Source organism: Ambystoma mexicanum, chromosome 7q, assembly GCF_040938575.1.
Source record: "Ambystoma mexicanum isolate Mex_15411 chromosome 7q, UKY_AmexF1_1, whole genome shotgun sequence".
Taxonomy (NCBI): domain Eukaryota; kingdom Metazoa; phylum Chordata; class Amphibia; order Caudata; family Ambystomatidae; genus Ambystoma; species Ambystoma mexicanum.
The window spans coordinates 989777314-989796435 of NC_090941.1; positions in this window are offsets into that span (position 1 = coordinate 989777314).

The window sequence follows — 19122 nt, forward strand, 5'->3', positions numbered from 1 at the left end:
AGAATTCTCACAGTAGAGGAAAAAGATGTTTTAATTGAAGTGTACCTCCTCGAGTAATGTTTTGCAATGAATAAGAAATATGAGATATTAGTAACACTTACCTTAAGTGCTTCCCAATCGATCGTGTATGATAACATGGTTTGTGGGTTTACCCCGGAAAGTGGACATAACGGCCGTTTGCACCGGGGAAGGGCGGTAAGCCAAGGCAGTGGGCATCTTTTCTTGGGACTGGGGGGTGATTGGGCCTTGTTACCAACTCTGATACTGCATTTTCTTTTGGTTTCTTTGAGGCCCATCTGATGCAATGAGACTGGCCTACAGCTGAACACCCATACCAAGCGATGTTGCAGATCTGTGGAATGTGTGAGGTCTCAGGCTGCTTGGGAAAGTTCATGAGCCCCTCCTGAGAAGTACACAGCTGACGACACTGCTGACCGAATTCCCAAGGCCAGATGCTACTTCGCAGATATGACAGTGAAAGCATTCGCAACTGCAGGCTATACTCCTTCCCCTTTTTCTCCGAAATTGACCTTTTTGTTATTATATGTGCTGTTTCATGGGTGTACAATGGGTTTAGCCCTCTCAGTTTCTATATAAGGATGAGCCAGGCCTGGAGGATGGAGTAGCAGAGCAGTAAGCAGCCCTCCCATGCAGTGGTCTGTTTGCATTACAGGCCATTTCTCTCTACTTTTGGTCTCTTGTGTATTATTTGTGTCTAGGTGCCTGAGGTGTCGTGGGGGAGCAGGATGAGCCGTAACATAATGGTGCTGATACCCGGGAGCTCCCCATCATGATGTGCGTGACTGGGGTATACAACAGGTGGGTGAAAAAGTGTACCTGTTGCATGCTTGACTAGGGCACTCTAGAGTCTTCAGGGACTCTAGGATCCATACAGAGACAGTGCTTCAGAGTGCCACAGTGGTACAGTACAGTAGAGGGTTGGAAGGGCAGCTATCGGACTGCAATCGGGTCAGAGCATTCTTATGCATCTGTGATACAGTCAGAGCGACGGCCGTGGAGAGACAGTGTATTGTCGATGCTGTAAAGGGCAGAGGGTAGGAGTGTTGGGTCGGAAGCTTGGGTCAACCTACAGTAAGGGCGATATCAGTAACAATATGGCGGACGCCGGTCCACTGACCAGGTGAGAGGAGGGGATAGACCTGTCATATAAATCAGGGGTTGAGGGCTGTGCTGGAGAGGTTGAGGAGCATGGTGGACAATTGGGATGTAGTCCCCCTGTCGGTACAAAAGAATAGGGAGGTGGGGGTTGGCCAGGAACAGCAGTTACAATGGGTACAGCAGGGAAGGGACAGGGGAGAGCGTGCTGAACCACAAGCGAAGCACCAAGATGTCACAAAGGTGATGAAGATAGGGAGGGATCAGAGCTCCTCGGATTTTGCAGACATGCTTAAACAAACTTTCATGAGGGATACAACTGAGGAAGTGAGGGCCACAATATGGCCGCTGTTGCCAGATGACATAATGAGGGTGGTGGAAAGGAAGATGGATGTGGAGGAAAAATTAAGGTCCACCCAGGGGTGGATATATATTATGAATGCAGCTGATAATGCGTGGCTGACAGTGAGAAAAGCAGTGCTAGTGAGGGAGCGCAAGGAGTGGGCGGAAAACACAGAGGGGCAGGAATGTGAGGTGTTAGCACCAGCGCCTGTGCGGATCGGTGTGGGTGACGCAGAATGCTATGGGGTGGCAACTCTGTGTAACAGAGGGGCAGGAGGACATTCTGAAAAAAAGGGGTGCAATGACAGATTTGGCAAATAGGTGCCTGCAGGGCTAGAGAGGCAGGTTACAGGTAGTCCCAATGGATGTGGTGAAGGAGGGCCCACAGATTGAAGTGATGAAGATTATCCTACAGAAGGGCAAGAAGGAGGGTCAAACAATATGTGAGCAGCTCACGGTGGACCTGCAAGGGGAGGATGAACAAATGATGCCATATACGAATATAAGAAACAGCAATAAAATGGGTATCAGCGCCTGACAGGGATGGCCTGGTGACCCGTGGCAAAAGAGGACTGGCAACAGCACCTGGACAAGTGTGTGACTTGTTGGAAGAAGAAACAGAAACAGGAGTCAAAGAAGGAGCAGGTGGATGTGAAAGGCAAACAGTGGGATGACTGGCTGTCATTTGTTCTCCATGGACTATGAGTGAGAGAGTGGTCAGCGGCCAGGTATTCACCACACAAGATGCTATTTGGGAGAAATATGCAAAGCACTGACAAGTTGTTGCTGACACTGACTGCGGGTGCACCCAAGGACTGGGCGTTACTAGTGGCTGACTATATACTGGAAACTAAGACAGAAATTGATTTGGACAGTACACACAAACATAACAGAAACATGAAGAAAGTGGTGGTGGATTTTAAGGTGACAAAGGTGCTCAGAGATAGAAAGGGAGGGCCGCCTAGTTATGGCTGTTTTTGTTGTTTTAGATTCACCCTAGATAATGACTGATGATGATAGTGGGGAGTGTTTATGCAGTGCAATTCAGGAATGAATGGCTTTAGATGTGTTAGGACATACATTAGTTGCCTTTTTTAATACTGTTTTTTATTTTGCTTCCTTATTGAGTATGTATATAACAGAATAGTTTTATTGTAGTGTGCTTTAGGCAGTGGGTCGGAGATTGCAATGAGGCAAGGTTTTGGACAGCGATTATAGTGGATCACAGAAAATGGGAAGTGGAAAAAAGGGTATGTTACCAACTGTGATACTGCATTTTCTTTTGGTTTCTTTGAGGCTCATCTGATGCGATGAGACTGGTCTACAGCTGAATACCCTTGCCAAGCGAGGTTGCAGAGCTGTGGAATGTGTGATGCCTCAGGCTGCCCATGCCAGTTCATGAGCTCCTCCTGAGAAGTACACTGGTGACGACACTGCTGGATCAAATCCCCAACGCGAGAGGCTGTCTCGCAGATATGACAGTGAAAGCATTTTGCAACTCCAGGCTATACTCCTTTCCCCTTTTCTCCAAAATGTATCTTCATGTTGTTATACGCGCTGTTTCATGGGTGGAGAATGGGTTTAGCCAATCCGTTTGTATATAAGGATGAGCCAGGCCTGCGGGCGGGGCAGAGCAATAAGCAGCCCTCCCATGCACTGGCCTGGTTGCATTACGGGCCATTTCTCTCTACTTTTGGTCTCATATGTATTATTTTTGTCCAAGGGCCTGAGGTGTCATGGGGGAGCAGGACGAGCCGGTAACAGGCCTGCGCAATATGCACAGTCCCCATCTCCCATCAACCCCCGCCCAAAAAAACTATGAAAAGCTATCACCCCCACTTCGGGGGGAGTACATGGCCATTAACCACATGCCATTCCGCGCCTAGACATGCCAGAGCATGCATGGGAGATTGCTACAATAATACACAAAGACAGTTTCCACTCTGCCTAATTATGTCAATTGGCAGTTCGCATAATGTCCATTAAAGCACATTGTAAATCTGCAGTCTTCCCAAAAGAACAAGGAGGCACTGCCCATTAAACAATGTTTCTATAATGTTCAAATTAGTAAGTGTGTCGCAAAGGCAGTGTAAATGCTCACAGCACAAAAAAGAAATTGCATTCAATGGCCCCGATAATCTATGCCAGGCGCAGAGAAATTCTCCTATCTCAAGAATAAACATGGCAAATGGGAGACTGATATTGGTGCAGCCGAATCATGCCCGAGATCGAGGAGCCATTCACTGTGCTAGAGCCACAGTGTGCATTTACAACAAAAGACCTCTGGTTCACCTTTTCCACTCTTTGACCCGGTGAGCTGCCACCTGAAACAATGAGCATATTTGTGCAGAGAACAGAGGATGCCCTTGAACTACTACAAAAGAACTTCCTGAAGGCAAACGAAATAAGACTTAAGAGAAAACACTACTCCGCCTATCTCTGCCTTTGGTACTCAGTGGATCTTCCTACCCCAAGACTTTACCATTGATGCAGCTGGAAAGAAGAGGGTGGCAGCCGCCGGCTGGATTTCGAGGGTCTACCTCATCTGTGGTGGAGCAATGTGGAATTCGTATAGCCGTTCACAAGCTGACTTGTGTGTCAGATGTCAAGTCGGCCTGCCTGACAGCTACCAATGGGAAAACTGGTGAGGGGAGTGGAATAACAGCTGATTGGATGGTCTCCTTCGTGAGAAGGGTCCTTCCCAAAGCTCCAGGAGATGGTTCGCTCATACCGAAGGCCTGCAACACACAAGAGCAAGCTTTGTGTCTGTGACATGACTAAGGTACTTCCGGGCCACTTTCGAGCAGTGTTGAATGGTAGACAGTGCTGTCTAGTATGTGGATTAGTGTTAGGCCTTGGTTCCTTCTGGATGTTGGATAAGCCTGCTGCCCGTGTGGGTATGAGCAAGGATGTCCTGGGTTCACGGTTCAATGGTTATATTATGGTGCAGGTATCGGCTCCATAATGCTGCACATAGGACCTGTTCACTTAGGCTAAATGCGCTCGACACGTTGATCCACGTCATGGGCACGTGCTCCCTCTGTTGAGTGGTGTGGTCCTGTTTTGTTCTTTGTTCTCTCAGACGTGATGTCCCAGGGAGGTTGAACATATGGAAGGCTCGTCCCCTGTGGGGCAGGAATGGCTGAGAGCCGGAGAATTGAAGCACGTGCCAGGATGCAGATGCATCTACTGTAAAGGATCCTTATTGCCTGCAGAAATCGCAAACTTTGCAAAACCTCTCAGAAACCTTGCAGAGTTCCCGGCGGGCTCTTGGCAGGGCCTGACGAGGCAGACAGAGGGTGCGTGGCGGTTTATGGGTATTTGTTCTATGGGTATTTGTGCTAAGATCGGCTAATTCCCGGTCCACCATTTCTGGGTGCTGGGTTTTCCTCACAGGGTTCAAGTTGGCTTCCTCTTCGGTACTGTCGGAGGGCACAGGGACTGCCTCTGCCACCGGCCCGCACTGCATCTAATAAATAAAGAGGCGGACTCTGTCATGCACGCACCTTCTTTATTCCTTACACAACTTCAGCTGAACTTCCTTCCCTTCCCCACGTCACTTCCCACCCGGCTCCCCAATTCCCTCCCTCGCCTACAGACTACGAATTCTGTGTGCCCCCATGCTACACTCCTCCTTGCGGGTGCTTCCTTTGCTTAGTGCCGCTGTTGGCTACCCTTGAGGCCCAAATGCCCCATGCGACAATGGTCTAGTCATGGGGCTGGCGTGGGCTTGGTTGAGTTGCTTGGAGGGGGGGCAGCATGACACGGAACACATCATCTAATACTTCCTGTTATATGGCAGACTCAGCCTTCCACCTGCTGCTTGAATCACTTACATTCCTGTAACTGATATTGTCTTCTGTGCACCCTCCTTTAATATCATACATGCCAACATTCTGTGACCAAAAATCTGTAGGAATCTTAAAGTTTCAAAAATAGTCAGGCAAGGAGGTAATGATAGGAATAGGGCACGTCAGCATCCCATTGTCATTGAATGAGCATACCTCTGCAGGTGCGTTCAATGACAATGAGGCGCCTGCCACGCCTTCTGCCACCACGCCAGCTTGGGGGAGCCCTTGAAAGACTTCCCCGAGCTGGCATGGTGGGGAGCTAATGGTGCCTTTTGTCAAAGGCACCCGTGGCAGAGGGGTGCATTTAGCCCACCGCCATGGGCGCCTTTTACATCAAAAGCCTGCATGCTGTGCCTTATCCCGCTATGCCAGCTCGGGGAGCCCTTGAAAGACTCCCCTGAGCTGGCGTGGGCAACAAAAAAAAGTTTTTTTTAAAAATTGCTTTTTTAAAAAATAAAAAAAAATCGGTATTTGTTGCCAATAAATCGGTAGGCAGTAGGACTGCTTAAAAGCGGTATCCTACCATCTAAATCGGTAGGGTTGGCAAGTATGTAATATCCATCCCCATAGAGCTATGAGTCAGTCATATGACAGCATGTAGCACTTTAATGAAACGCTCAAATAAATCCATGAATACACAAACTATTTAGTCCCACTTGCATCTCTTTTCCCCATGTAAAAAAGACAATGCCAGACAGAAATTCAGAAATCGACAGCCCTTTTCTGCTGCCTCCCTACATTTATTTTATCTGAATTTTATGTTTAATGCTGGCAATACAAAGAGGGTCTCGGAGCGCCTTACATGGTTCAAAGTTTGAAAAAGCGGGAGTTGAAAATAGAAGTTACAACATGTTTTCAGGAAAGGACAGAAAGATTAGGATAGACAAGTGATAGCAGTGGAGGAGGGAGTATGTGCCTCAAAGCACAGCTTCAAGTGGGCCGGGCCTGGCCGGAGCTGAGTCTGGGCAGTCTCTCAAAACCTCAATCGAGTCGGGGTGCTACCCCAACAACCACTGTGCTGGGGATTCGAACCCGAGCTCTGCCGGTGACAAACCAGTGTCACATTGAACTGTGCTCTTTCGTAGGTGTTGGGGTTCTACTCTGCTGTTTTGTAGGTCCTGGATTTCTTTTGTTTCATTGAATAGGCTGGTTGACATAAAGCCTGTTTTGGCTTTTAGTGTCAAGCAGTCTATTAAATGAAACAAAAGAAATCCAGGACCTGCGAAATAGAACAGTGAGATATGATACATGCTTATCACTGGTAGGGCTCGGGTTCAAAATCTCCAGCATGGAAAGAAAAAAAAGAAGTGGTATTTCTCCCTGTCGGTCTGTGAGTGGTAGGTGATTGGAAGGGGATTCATATGAAACATGCATTTCTCCTCTCTTCTTACTTTGGTCCCCGCGACCCTCTGACTGCACCTCCTCCAGCCCTGCCAACCTCGTTCACAAACATCCGTCTGATGAAGCTGGTGTCAGCTGCTGCCTTCACATCCACCTTCATCACCCATTCTCCCCCCACCTGTGACTCTACTTCTGACTCTACTCTCAGCAACCTCCATCTGGCCATTACTAACACTCTGGACATTCTTGCCCCAGTCATGAGGATCCGCCTGAAACCTGCCTCTAAGCGTAATTCCTCGTACGATTCTGAACTTGCGGACCTGAAACGTGAGTGCAGAGCTGCGGAATCGGAAGTGGCAAACCTCAGGCGCACCCTTTGACAAACTGGCCTGCCGCCTGCTCCAAAGGCAATACAGACTCTCCATCCGTGCCAAGAAAAGGGCCCACATCCAGGCTTGGGTATTGGGTGCTTCCAACAACACGGCTGAACTCTTTAAAATCTGCAGGGAACTGGCCACCCCTTCCACAGTCTCCTCTTCCCCTCTTCCGAACCAGGGCCCTCTGCAATGCACTGCCCATACACTTCACCACTAAAACTCTGGACATCCTAAGCCCCCTTGCTACCTATTCCCCCAACCCCTCTCCCACACCCTTGCCTCCTATGGCCTCCCACCCTCCTTCTTCCTCTCTCACCTCCTTCTCCCCTGTCATATCTGATGAGGTCACCAGAGTTGTCCGCTCTATGAAAGTCTCCTCCAAACAGGTTTCCCCTTGCTCTTCCAGAACCATCAAGGACAACATAGGCGCTCTTGTGCCCGCTCTTGATGATTTCTGCAACTGCTCTTTTGCTACTGGACTTTCCCCTCCTCCCTCAAGCACTACCTTGTGTGCCCCCTCCTGAAAAAACCTTCAGCAGACCCTACGTGTCCCGCTAAATGCCGCCCTATTTCTATCACCCGCTTCCTTGGGAAACTCCTGGAGAAGCTGGCCTTCCCCCAACTTACCTCACACACCAAACTTGTTGGAGGTCTCCACGACCATCAATCTGGATTCCGAGCATCCAGAGGCACGGAAACTGCTTTTCTGAACACCTGTGAAGAACTGCTCACATCCCTTCACTCCAACTCTTTAGCTGTCCTCATTCTACTTGATCTCTCCTCTGCCTTTGACACAATCAGCCACTCTATCCTCATAAAATGGCTCCATGACACCCTGGGTATGTCAGAGCAAGCATTGGACTGGCTGACCTCTTTCCTAACTGACCGCCCGTCCCACTTTATTCTGGGCACTTTCTCTTAGCCTACCTCCTTTTCCACCTATGATGTGTCCCCACGGATCCAGCCTCTCCCCCTGGCTATTTACCACTTACCTTGCTCCGCTGGCATGCATAATTTCCTCCTTCTCCCCCAACATCCAGTGCTACGCAGATGACAAACTCTTCTTCAAACTTCCTGCTGTCTCTCTTGCTCTTTCCTTCATCCCGGACTGCCTTTCTGCCATTCAGTCCTGGTACACTTCCAATGATCCTTGCCCCAATGCCAACAAGACTGAGATCCTTCCTATTAGGAGCCCTGCTCCCTCTTCCTTCCCCTCACTCTGGCCATCCTCTTTGGGTCATCCCCTACTCCTTCATCCGAAGCCAGAAACCTCGGAGTCATCTTCCTCACATCCAGAACATTGCCAGGACATTGCCAAGAAGTAGTCAAACTTTCAACTCTTCCTTCTCAAAGGAATTCTCCCTTTTCTCACTTTTCCCCAGGAGGTTAATGTTACCAGAGCTCTGGTTCTCTCTATGCTTGACTACTGCAATAGCCTTCTCTTAAATCTACCTTCCTCCTCCCTACGACCCCTCCATCTAATCCAGAATAGGGCAGCAAGACATATTCTTGGCCTCAAGCCCAGAGACCGCATCTCTCCTGCCCTAAAAACTCTTCACTGTCTCCCGGTTGCTGCATGGATTATCCCTCTGCATCATCTACAAGGCTGTTTGGGACCGGGGACCACGCTATCTTAAACTTGCTATTACTAAATATTCTCCCTCTAGACCTCTACCTTCCTCTGAAACCAACTCTCTGTGTGTGAAATGTTTCGCTAAGCAGAGGGACGGAGGCCGATGTCTTACGTCAGGTAGCTCCCTCTGGTGGTACAACCTTCCCCTTCCTCTTTGTCTTCAGCCGGACCTCCTTAAATACCGGAAACTCATCAAGACTTTCCTTTTCACTTCCTTCTTCCCTCATCTGCTAACCTCAGTCACTGTGATTGGTGACGAGGGCCCATATGTGTCTTCGGGTCCCTGGCCTCCCACACCCAATCACCTCAGCTACTGCTTACACACAGCACCTGCCTCGGCACCCACTGGCCTACGCCATTGTAGGCCTGCACTTACTTATTGCAGCTCAACGCTTCCTAGCACTTACTTGGCACTTACATCTGCTGCTCACCCACGAGCATGGACACTCCAGCACTTACCCCCCACTCCCTCTTCCCCCTCTTCTCTCTCTGCATCTGCATGTTCTGAATACTCACAAGGCATAGTAGGTTTGTCTTTATCCTCCAGTATATATATTGTTTTTCAATCCCATGTTCCCTCCCTGTTGCCCCGTGGGCACTTTCAAGCACAGTTACTTGTTGTATAAGCGCCTAACAAATGCAAATAAATAAATGCAATTTAAATGACACCCTAATGGTGCTTATTTATTTATTTATATTTTTTTTTTTATTTGATTCAATTGTACAAACAATTTTTTCAAAGGTAAAAATAAAAAAAAAGTCCAATGTTTCCATAAATTCCAATGAGATCCCCTTCAGCATTAAGTGTTCCTAAAGAAAGCACGAAAAGAAACTCCCTTCCATGTCCTCCATTTTGACCCTTACCGTTGATACCACTGCCTGACCTGTTGGATTCCTTACGTGAATCTAGTTGTTCTCAAGGTCTTTAACCAGTTTCTGTTGTCAGACTTCCTTCCATTATTTATTTATTTAATCCCTTAGATCTCTTCATGTACTCAGACATTTTCACATATGAAGTCTTCTCCTTCGATGGAATTTTTTGACACATTAAGCCACAAAGAAGTTCCTCCTATTACTTTTACTTAGTTGTTAGCTTGATATTTTCAAAGAAGGATGCCACTGCAATCACATTTTTAGTATTTTCTCCTTCGTTAAAGGTCTGCCACCAGTTATTCTCTGTCAGTGTGGAAAACGATTGCATTATTTTCCCTAGATAGACTGCTCTCGATGTACTGATACCTTCACATTCGAGTAAAAGATGTCGACTAGTTTCTACTGTCTCCTCTGATTTGCAGTATCTACATTTATTATCTGATGACAATTTCCTTATGAATTGGATTTCGTTAGTTTGTAGTTGGTTTAATCGAAATCTCAAGTATGTTCTGGCCAACCTTTTGTCCGGGAACTTTTTCAGATAACCTCTTGTGTCGTATAGTTTTTTCGGGACCGTTGGGAAGTCTTTCATCAGCTTATATGATCGCGCTATGTCCTCTGTCCTGATCCAATCTGCTTCAAATAGTTTTTTTGATATTTTGGCTGGGTTTGTTTCAAGTGACTCTTCCGAGGCATCTAGATCTTTCAATAACATCATATTTCTCAGCTTCCAATCTTTTAGTGCATGGATCTTGTTCATTGTCATCTCGTTCTTCACCAGCTCCAAAGGTTTTGGTTTATTCTCCAATTGGAGTTTTCGATATAGCATTAGCATGTTTCTCTCCTGGTGCTTATTTAAATGCATATTCTTTCAGCTGGTAACACTTCTCCCCCTCGCCCCCTTTTTTTTTACACATTAACCACTGGGGATAGCCTGCCAGTGACGGCAGTTCAGCTACAAAAAAGCGATAGAAAAATCTATGAGTTAGTGCCAAATATATCTTTTTACTCTGTAAGAAGATATATTTGGGCACTAAATTGTTTGTTTTCGATGTTAGACTAATGCTATTTTGTTAGTTGATTGTTAATGTGTGCATATTGGTGCTGGAGAATATTAACATTTTCACACCTTGCACCAACATGCACAGCACCCTTTAGACCCTGCCCATCATTAAGGCCGCACACCCTCTTAACACCCCTCCCCCAAATCCTCTCGATTTCTTACCCCACTTAAAGCACTAATAAATCATCATGTCAGGAAGCCAGTCAATGGCAGCCCCTTACTCACCTTCTTTAAATATTCTAAAGGGTTGTGGCACGTGCCCCAGCACCTAGCTCTAGGGGACACCTAGGATAGAGGAGTCAGTGGACCAAAATACTAAATGCTCCCAGCATCCAGGGTACTGTGTCCATCTACATGCTGAAGTGCGTGGCATGGCAATTCCTCGTGGCCGAAGCACCAGCATCTTGACTATATTTGTGGAAATTTGACACTGGCTGTCAGGGAGCTCTGCTCAGCAATGAGTTGCCTCTTGTTTGTCATTTCAGAATATTTGCCCTGCTCATCTGTACACTGAACCAGTTAGCATAGGGACACACCGAGTGAAGGGAGGTCTGGGAGGATGCTGCCATAGCCGCATCACCCAGCAGGTCTCCTTGGGCCCGCTTCTCCCCCAGATTCCTGTAGCTAGGAGCAGCTGGCGAGCCCCACGCAGACTGGCCGACGCCAGAGGCCAGAAAGTGGGCATGGGGAGGGAACCACAAGGTGCGAAAAGGGCGGGATGGAGGGGAAAGAAGGTTAGCCCATCCAAAAAAGGTGTTTATAAGCACTACACCCCAAGGGACCAAGTCAGGATTTCAAACCACCGGGGAGAAGGGAATGGGGGTAGTAACTAAGAGCCAAGAACTTGATGCAAGAAGTAAGAGGTCATGTGTGGGTGGATGCCGCTATGATAGCTGGCAAGGGGAGTAGGGCGGGGTGGGAAACAGCCACAGGGGCAATGAAGGACGACAGAAACTCGCCGCGAGCCAACTTCAGAGGTATGAACATACAGGATGCGATTTGAACTAAGTCAACTCCGCTACATGGTAGTCGGCATGGGGTGACAAGTAATGGGGTGAGGATAATGCCTGGGGGGGTCAAAGAAACTGAACTGTAAGGGCACCTTTTGGACGGGGCATCACAAGGACACTTGTCAAGGAAGACGGAGATGGACCGGGGTGGAGCTGGTACCTAGCCAGAGAAAAAGGCATTTGGGGGAACTCTACGGTGGCGTGAGCCGTCGAAGAGTCATGGTGGGGACAAGGCAACAGGCAGAAGGGGCTGGCAGGCAACAAAGAAACAGGGCGCAGGGGAATCCAGTTAGTCAGGGAAAGGGGTAGAGGGAAAAGGTATGAAGAAGCGGCGGAGCAACTTGGGGAGTTAGTAGAGGACTAGTGGTCGGTTACGATGGGTCGAGCAAAGGGTGAGGAGAGTGAGGGAAAGCAGGGAAACCAAGGGTGGCAGGAGGAGACAAAAAGGAAGGAACCTAAGGGACAGGGGAGAGGTCCAGAGACCCGGGAACACAAGGAAGCATAGGAGAGGATAACTGGCCTGGAGAACAAGGGGAGGAAGCAACCACATCGAGGGCATTTGGGTAACCAGCATTCAACCCCAGGGAAAAGAGGAGAAGTCACCGGGGGAAACGGGAAGGGGGCAAGTGCAACAGGGAATGAGGACAGGAAACCAGAATGGGGCATGTAAGAGGGTAAATCACACAACAACGGGGAACGGTGTAGAAGGCCAAGAGACTGGGTAAAAGAGGCAGAGGTTAAGGCACCAGGGGCTGGGTTAGGAGGCGAGACAGTTGCAGAACTCCGGGGCACGGAATTAGTTAGGTACATGAAAACTAGGGTTGGGGTACCAATGGGTTGGGGTGAATGAAAAGGTGAACAGCGCAGGACACCTGGCCAACAGGGGAGTAGGGGAGGGGGCCAAAGCGACAGGGGTAAAGTGTTGCTGAACGATCCTGCACCTGGGAAAAGTAGTAAAGTGGAAGTGGCTACCTAAAAAGCCGTTGACTGAACTGGGGAATGTTTGAAAGTTAGTAAAGTGTAAGGGCGTCAGCTCCGCACGAAACTGGATGCTGCTCCTCCACGTTAGAAAGTGTAAGGACTTTCAGCTCAGAGCAGAATCCTGATGTTGCATTGCCAAAACGGAACGCATGTAAGCTACCTCCTGCCTAATAAAGCAACTGCGGCCTGTCCACCCACAATGAGAGTCTGCTTGTTTTTTCAGGGAGGGTGGGGGCAGAGGGCAAGGCAAGGGGGGATATGTTGCTGGAGGCGAATACAGGGGAGAAATCGAGTGGAAGTGGAAACTAAGCACTACAACATTCAGGGCACAGTAGCCTAGTGTGAAATGTTGCGGCTATGCCTCTTGACCTGCTTGTTACCTGCCGTGCTGCATTGCCTTGATTCTACTCACACGTGTACCAGACCTGTTTGACACTGTTCACCTGCTCCGTCTTGTTTCCGCTCGCCTGTGTACAGGACATATTTGCCTACGGACCTGCTCTTTTCATGGTGTACTGGCCCGGGTCTGCCACCATCCCGCAGGACATGTCTTCAGTTCTGGTTCGTCTCCAGTCTCTGTGGTCTAGGAGCCACCTATGCGTGGCCAGGTCAGGTCCTTCTCAAACTATAGGCCTGATGCAATGTGCATTTTTTGCAGTGCAAAGTGACTTTGCGCTACAAAAATGCACTTTGCACCACTCTGTGAATCAGGGTGTTTGTTGACATTGCAAAGTCACTTAAAAATTCCATGAATCAGGCCCAATGTTTCTTTTTACCCTCCCATCTGCCGGTCATCATGTGATGTACGGTTCTGTGCTGTGTAAGGAGGGATATAATGATCCAAGCACCTGGGAAAAGGCAACCAGGTGGAAAGGACATCTATCGCCCACGCAGTCGCTTTTAGGCTATAAAGAAAGCGCGAAAAGACTGGCAGTTCTGACTAAAAGGAATAGATTACACTAGTAACTGCTGAACCCATATGCATGCATTAGTAATGGCCGAACCCCAAACCCTCTCCCATAATGATAGGCTCACAACTTGTATCAAGTGTTGGCAATAAAAGGCAGTAGGATTTTATTGTACAGATATGAGTTATGGCAATCACAATATCACATATCATGATGGTATCATACTTTTGGGCACCGGGTCCTGAGGTTACCCCCTCGGACCCGTGCCGCCTTCTTGTGTCCCACGACTTGTTGTGGGCACCGTACAGTGCCTTGTACTTCTTTTTGTTCTTCTCCCCTTTTTGTAGGGTGGGTGGGTTCTGTGGTAAAGAAGCAAGAAGATTTGGAAGACACTGAGTAAACAGTGAACCTCTTGTTTGCTTGGGTCCCCGTTCAGGGTCCACAAACAGATTGTGTTTACTCTGAGCATGCTGCTCTCATTTATAGGACCCAGGGAGGTCCTAGGTCTTTGTTGTGTATGTGGTGGGGGCTGCTGTTGTCGCAGCCCCCGGCCGGATAGCCGACTGTCTGGCCCCCACCATGGTGGGGGCAGATCTTTTGAACCTGGGCCCTGCCTGACGGTTGTTTTCCTTATGGCGCTTTAGCACCTTGCTGTTTGGAGGAAGGGTGAGATGACTGTTCGCACCTTACCCTTCCGTGGCTTTGTGCTGCCGAGACTGCGTGTCTCCGTAGCTGGGGGGAGGAGAGGAGCAGGCACGGGGAGGTTGGGGCTGCCCCTCTCCCAGCTGCCGATGGTAACAGCAGTTACCCTGCCTCGCTTGTGGGATGCCCATGCAGCATTACCCAGAACCGAGGGTGGCAGAGTGGAAGCCTTCCCAACAAGCTTGAGTCCCTCCCTTAAAACCGAATGGCACGAAATACCATGCAACAAGGAGCAGTCTCTTAACAAGCACTCGTTAAGGACTGTAATATGGGACACGCAGAACAGATTGTGTATTGTGTATTGTGAGATGAACACAATTGGTCAAGTTGCAAATGCTCAAGATTTTCTTGCAAACAAGCTACATTTTTGCCAATGGGGCCGTTTTTCTTACACCATAAATTAGTGTTAGGGCAATGTCGTACACTTAGCATATGATGTTAGCTCCTGGGTATGTGAGGCTGTAACTTACATTAGCACCTTTGGCGGGGCAGCCGGCCAATCAGGAGGCAAGGAACGTGGGCTGAAACTGGCTAGCTCAGTCCGCGTTTCAAGCTGCCTGATATCTGGTTCATTCATGCCAACCCTCCTGATTTCGGTGGGAGACTGCCGATTTTTTCAATTAAAAATAATTATAACCCTAATACAATCCTATGGGAAAATTACATTCTCCCGATTTCTGTGGTGAAATCTCCCACTCAGGAGCTCCAGAATGTTGACATGGCTGCTGGTTCGCTCGCCATCTTCCCCCACCCTCCATTCCCTTTTTATTTTTACTTCCCCTCACCCCTCTCCACTTACTTAATTGCGGCGGCAGCCCGCTCCTTCAGCTCTGCTCGGGCAGGCTGCTCCTTACAGAGCCCCGTCTTCCCATTCCGTGGCAGCCATCTTTGAACAGTATTTTCTTTCCGTGAAAGAGATGCCGGGAGGCAACCCATTCACGGAAAGAGAATGCTTTGTATTAGCTCTGTCCCAGCCCTTGCAACAGGTGCTAATGTTGTTAATAACCCATTCCAAGGGCTGAAACGGGTGGTAACGTCCCGGTGCCCTAGTTAAACGCCCTTGCTTTGCTTGGACCTTTAACTCGGCTGCCGGCCTGTTACCACCCATTCCAGCCCTAGGAACGGGTTGTTGACACCGTTTACATTATGGTATCTGCTATTTACATGGTGCCTAACTGCCATAGTTTTGGCCTTGAAGTGCTGTGGGTTATTTGGGAGTTCAGTAGACTGCTGTCTGAATATTACATTATGAGAATGAATTACGTTGCAAGAAAATACCAATTGCCTTTGCAGTGAGGACTAGTGCTGTAGCATTACCTTAAAAAGTTATATGTTAGGTGAGGAGTACTGTGATTTGGTCCATGTGAGTGAATTAGTAACTTCTGGCATAAAAACTGACTTTGGGTCATGCGACTATGCCACCTGTTATGGGAATGCAGCTCTGGTTTCTATCCAGATATGATAACTGTGCCTGGCAGTACTGGGGACGTTTGATGTTGCCTTGGCATGTGATAGCAGCAATTGTGCATGTGAGCCTTTACCTGTGATCTGATACTCTGCCTGGCACATGAAGTACGTACGACCTGGCATATGAAACATTGCAGAGTTATAGGAGGATGCATTAAGCATGTTACGGCAGCCCCTGAGCATGTCAGAGTATGTATATAACATATGTTGACTATATGTTGACCGAAACGAACCTGCCTACTTGACCTTCAGAAAACTTAAGACACGGGTCTTTAACAAATATGACTAATGGGCTATCACAGGCCACCACTGACTAACAAACAGGGGTTATGTCGGCCCCCTCAGCTCCTGCCTGAATCTATTCCCTCTGCTGCTCCCTCCCCCTCCCATCCCCTACCCTTATGATCACATGTACAAACGCTGTGATACCCTTGGGTTTGGGGGTTACACAAATGTAATAAATACATTAAATTAAATAAATATGGCACGAGAAGCTGGACATTCTTATTAACAGGGAAAAATGGTTGTGGGAATCTATGGAATTCGGCGCTACACCAGAACCGTCGAAGAGCAGACTACCTAGGCCAGTCGGCCCATACAGATTAACATACAGTACTACTTTATAAGAAGCCTATCCAGGCTACGGCCACACCTACCAAGGATCTGCGAAACACAACATTGCCTTGACGAAGACCCTTGTGGGGTCGAAACACGTGTCGGCACCTCGAGCAACAATAAAGACCCAATGACAAATGCCTGAAACAAGAATGACTTCTTTATTGTGTCTGAACAATATAAACCAATCAAGACTATTGAAAATCCTGACACGTAGCGCCGAATTCCAAAGATTCTCACAACCATTTATTCCTCTTCATCACTTGGGGCGCTTGAGCACTGTCCCATGGCAATCTCATATTTGGCAGCAAAACTTATTGGCCCTCATTACGACCCTGGCGGAAAGTGACTGACCTGACCGCCATAGCGTAAATAGCGTTTCCGCCATCGCACGACGGAGCAAAGTGCGGCCAATTCCGACCCATCGGGCACGAGCACTACGCCATGGCGGAAGTGCAAAGTCCGCGATGGCGGAAATGTCCCCAAAACGCCCCTCACCGCTGTCGTACGGCGCCCTAGGTGCAATTCCGCCACCCATCTTAGCGGTCACCGTAATGAGCGGCAACCGGAAAGTACGGTGACCGTAAACATACGGAAACGGAAGTAAAAACATGGGCCCGGAACGGGAAACAGCACGCCGTACACCTATAAAATCAGAATTCCCACACAACCATTAAAAATACTACCCTGAGACACATCCCAACCCGTCATCCACCCCAGTGAAAGCAATAGAAATGGGAAAATTAGCGAAAAAAGCGTGCGACCGCAAGCGGCAGGTCCACTTCTCCCGTGAGGAACTCACCGTGCTTACAGAGACCCTCCAGGAGAATGCTGCCGTCGTCTTCTCCACGCAAATGACCAGGACGGCACTTGCGAACAAGAAGGCCATATGGGCCCTGGTGGCACAGCGGGTAAGTGCGGTGGGGACCGCACCCCGCAACCCACAGCAATGCAGAAAGCGATGGGACGACCTGCGGATACGCGTACGGAGCATACTATCCGCCAATCGCAACATTGCCACAGCTACCGGGGGAGGATCGGAATCACCCATCAAGTTGACCCCCTGGGAAGAAATCTGTGCCTCCACCATTGGAATGGAGAGTATAGAGGGAGTCGGAGGGATGGAGAAAGGAGTGCAGACATCCGAAGAATCCGGTAGGTGGGCCAACTAATACAATGCCAAATCCACAATGTCCAATCATGTGAAGTACCATGTGTCCACATAGTGCAACAGTAACACATATCCAGGAGAACGTCCACATACATTGGCCTGACAGCGCACTTTAAAACTCACATTAAATACATAAATAATTAAAAACCCTAAAAACACCCTCTACACGTGCAGCAGGCACACCCTAACTGCAGGCTGCAAAACAACTGCATCCTCAATCCACACAAAAATGGAACCACCTCCAAGGCCCCGACCCAAATGATATGATATGATATGATATGGTATTTGTAACGCGCCTATACACAAGTGTTTCAAGGTACCACCCCAATGCATGTGATACATTGCCATTCCAATTTCAACAGACCCATTAATAACGCTCGCCCTCCTTTACTCCACCACAGGGTCCGATTCAAACGACGAGCTCCAGGACACCCCTACCAGCACACCTGCAAAGAGGGCCAAGACCAACGGCCAAAGACCCTCCACCTCAGCTGCACGCATCAAGACACGGCAGCAGCACAAATCAAGTGGCAGCACACAGGAGGGAACATCAACAGGCACCCCAGCAGCCAGCATGCCCACAACAGCACCACCACAGGTCCCCCCAATGGATGCCACAGAAGGCACTGCCTCTGGTGGCAGCAGCACCATAGGTGACACTCCATTAATGGCAGCATGCTCCGACACAGAAGACGGGGATGTCGAAGTAAGATCCATCCATGACCTGTCTCAATCCCCCTGTTTGGGTGGCGGGTCGATGGGGTGTGTAACATAATTTCACATATGCTATAAACATTGCACAATCATCCAATGAGATGTGTGGACATTGATCTTTGTGTACGAGGCCTTTATAGGCGTACAGTCCATATTGTGCATGTTCCAGACACACACAGTGCCACAAGTCCCGTGTCCATGTAACAGCCACCAGGCGTGAGTGCTAGAAGCATGCATCTATGAGATTCTGACGAATTTCACGGCCCTCCTGTGCCTCGCGGACTCCTTGAGGTGCTGCCACATCCCCACCCTCATCATGACCATCTTCAGGTGCTTGCAGTTCTGCGTCAGGGGGCATGGGCACATTTCTACGTACGCACATGTTGTGTAGCATGACACATGCCATGACCATCTTTGCCACCTTCACATGGCGGTACAGGAGTGCCCCGCCAGACCTGCTGAGGCAGCGGAAACGAGTCTTCAGTAGGCCGAATGCCTGTTCTATGACTACACGGGTACGTGAGTGGGCATGGTTGTAGTTCTCCTCATGCTGGTTCTGTGGGTTCCGGAGTGGTGTAAGGAGCCATCTCTTCAGTGGATACCCGGCATCACCTGTATGTGGACAATAAAGGATGTTTGTGGAATGACATTGCTACGTACGCACCCCCCCCCCTTCCTGCCAGGTCATTGCCGCATCACATACCCCACATTATCATGCATGAAATGAGACTCACCGAGTAGCCAGGATCTGTTCCCTGCGTGTCGCTCCATGTAGCGTGGTATTGTAGAGTTCCTCAAGACCATAGAATCATGGGTTGATCCAGGAAATCGGGCACAACAATGTGTAATGATCCTGTTGGAGTCACACACCATTTGTACATTAAGAGAATGATATTGTTTTCGGTTGCGGTACTGGGCCTCCATGGCATGTGGGACGACCAATTCCACATGGGTGCAG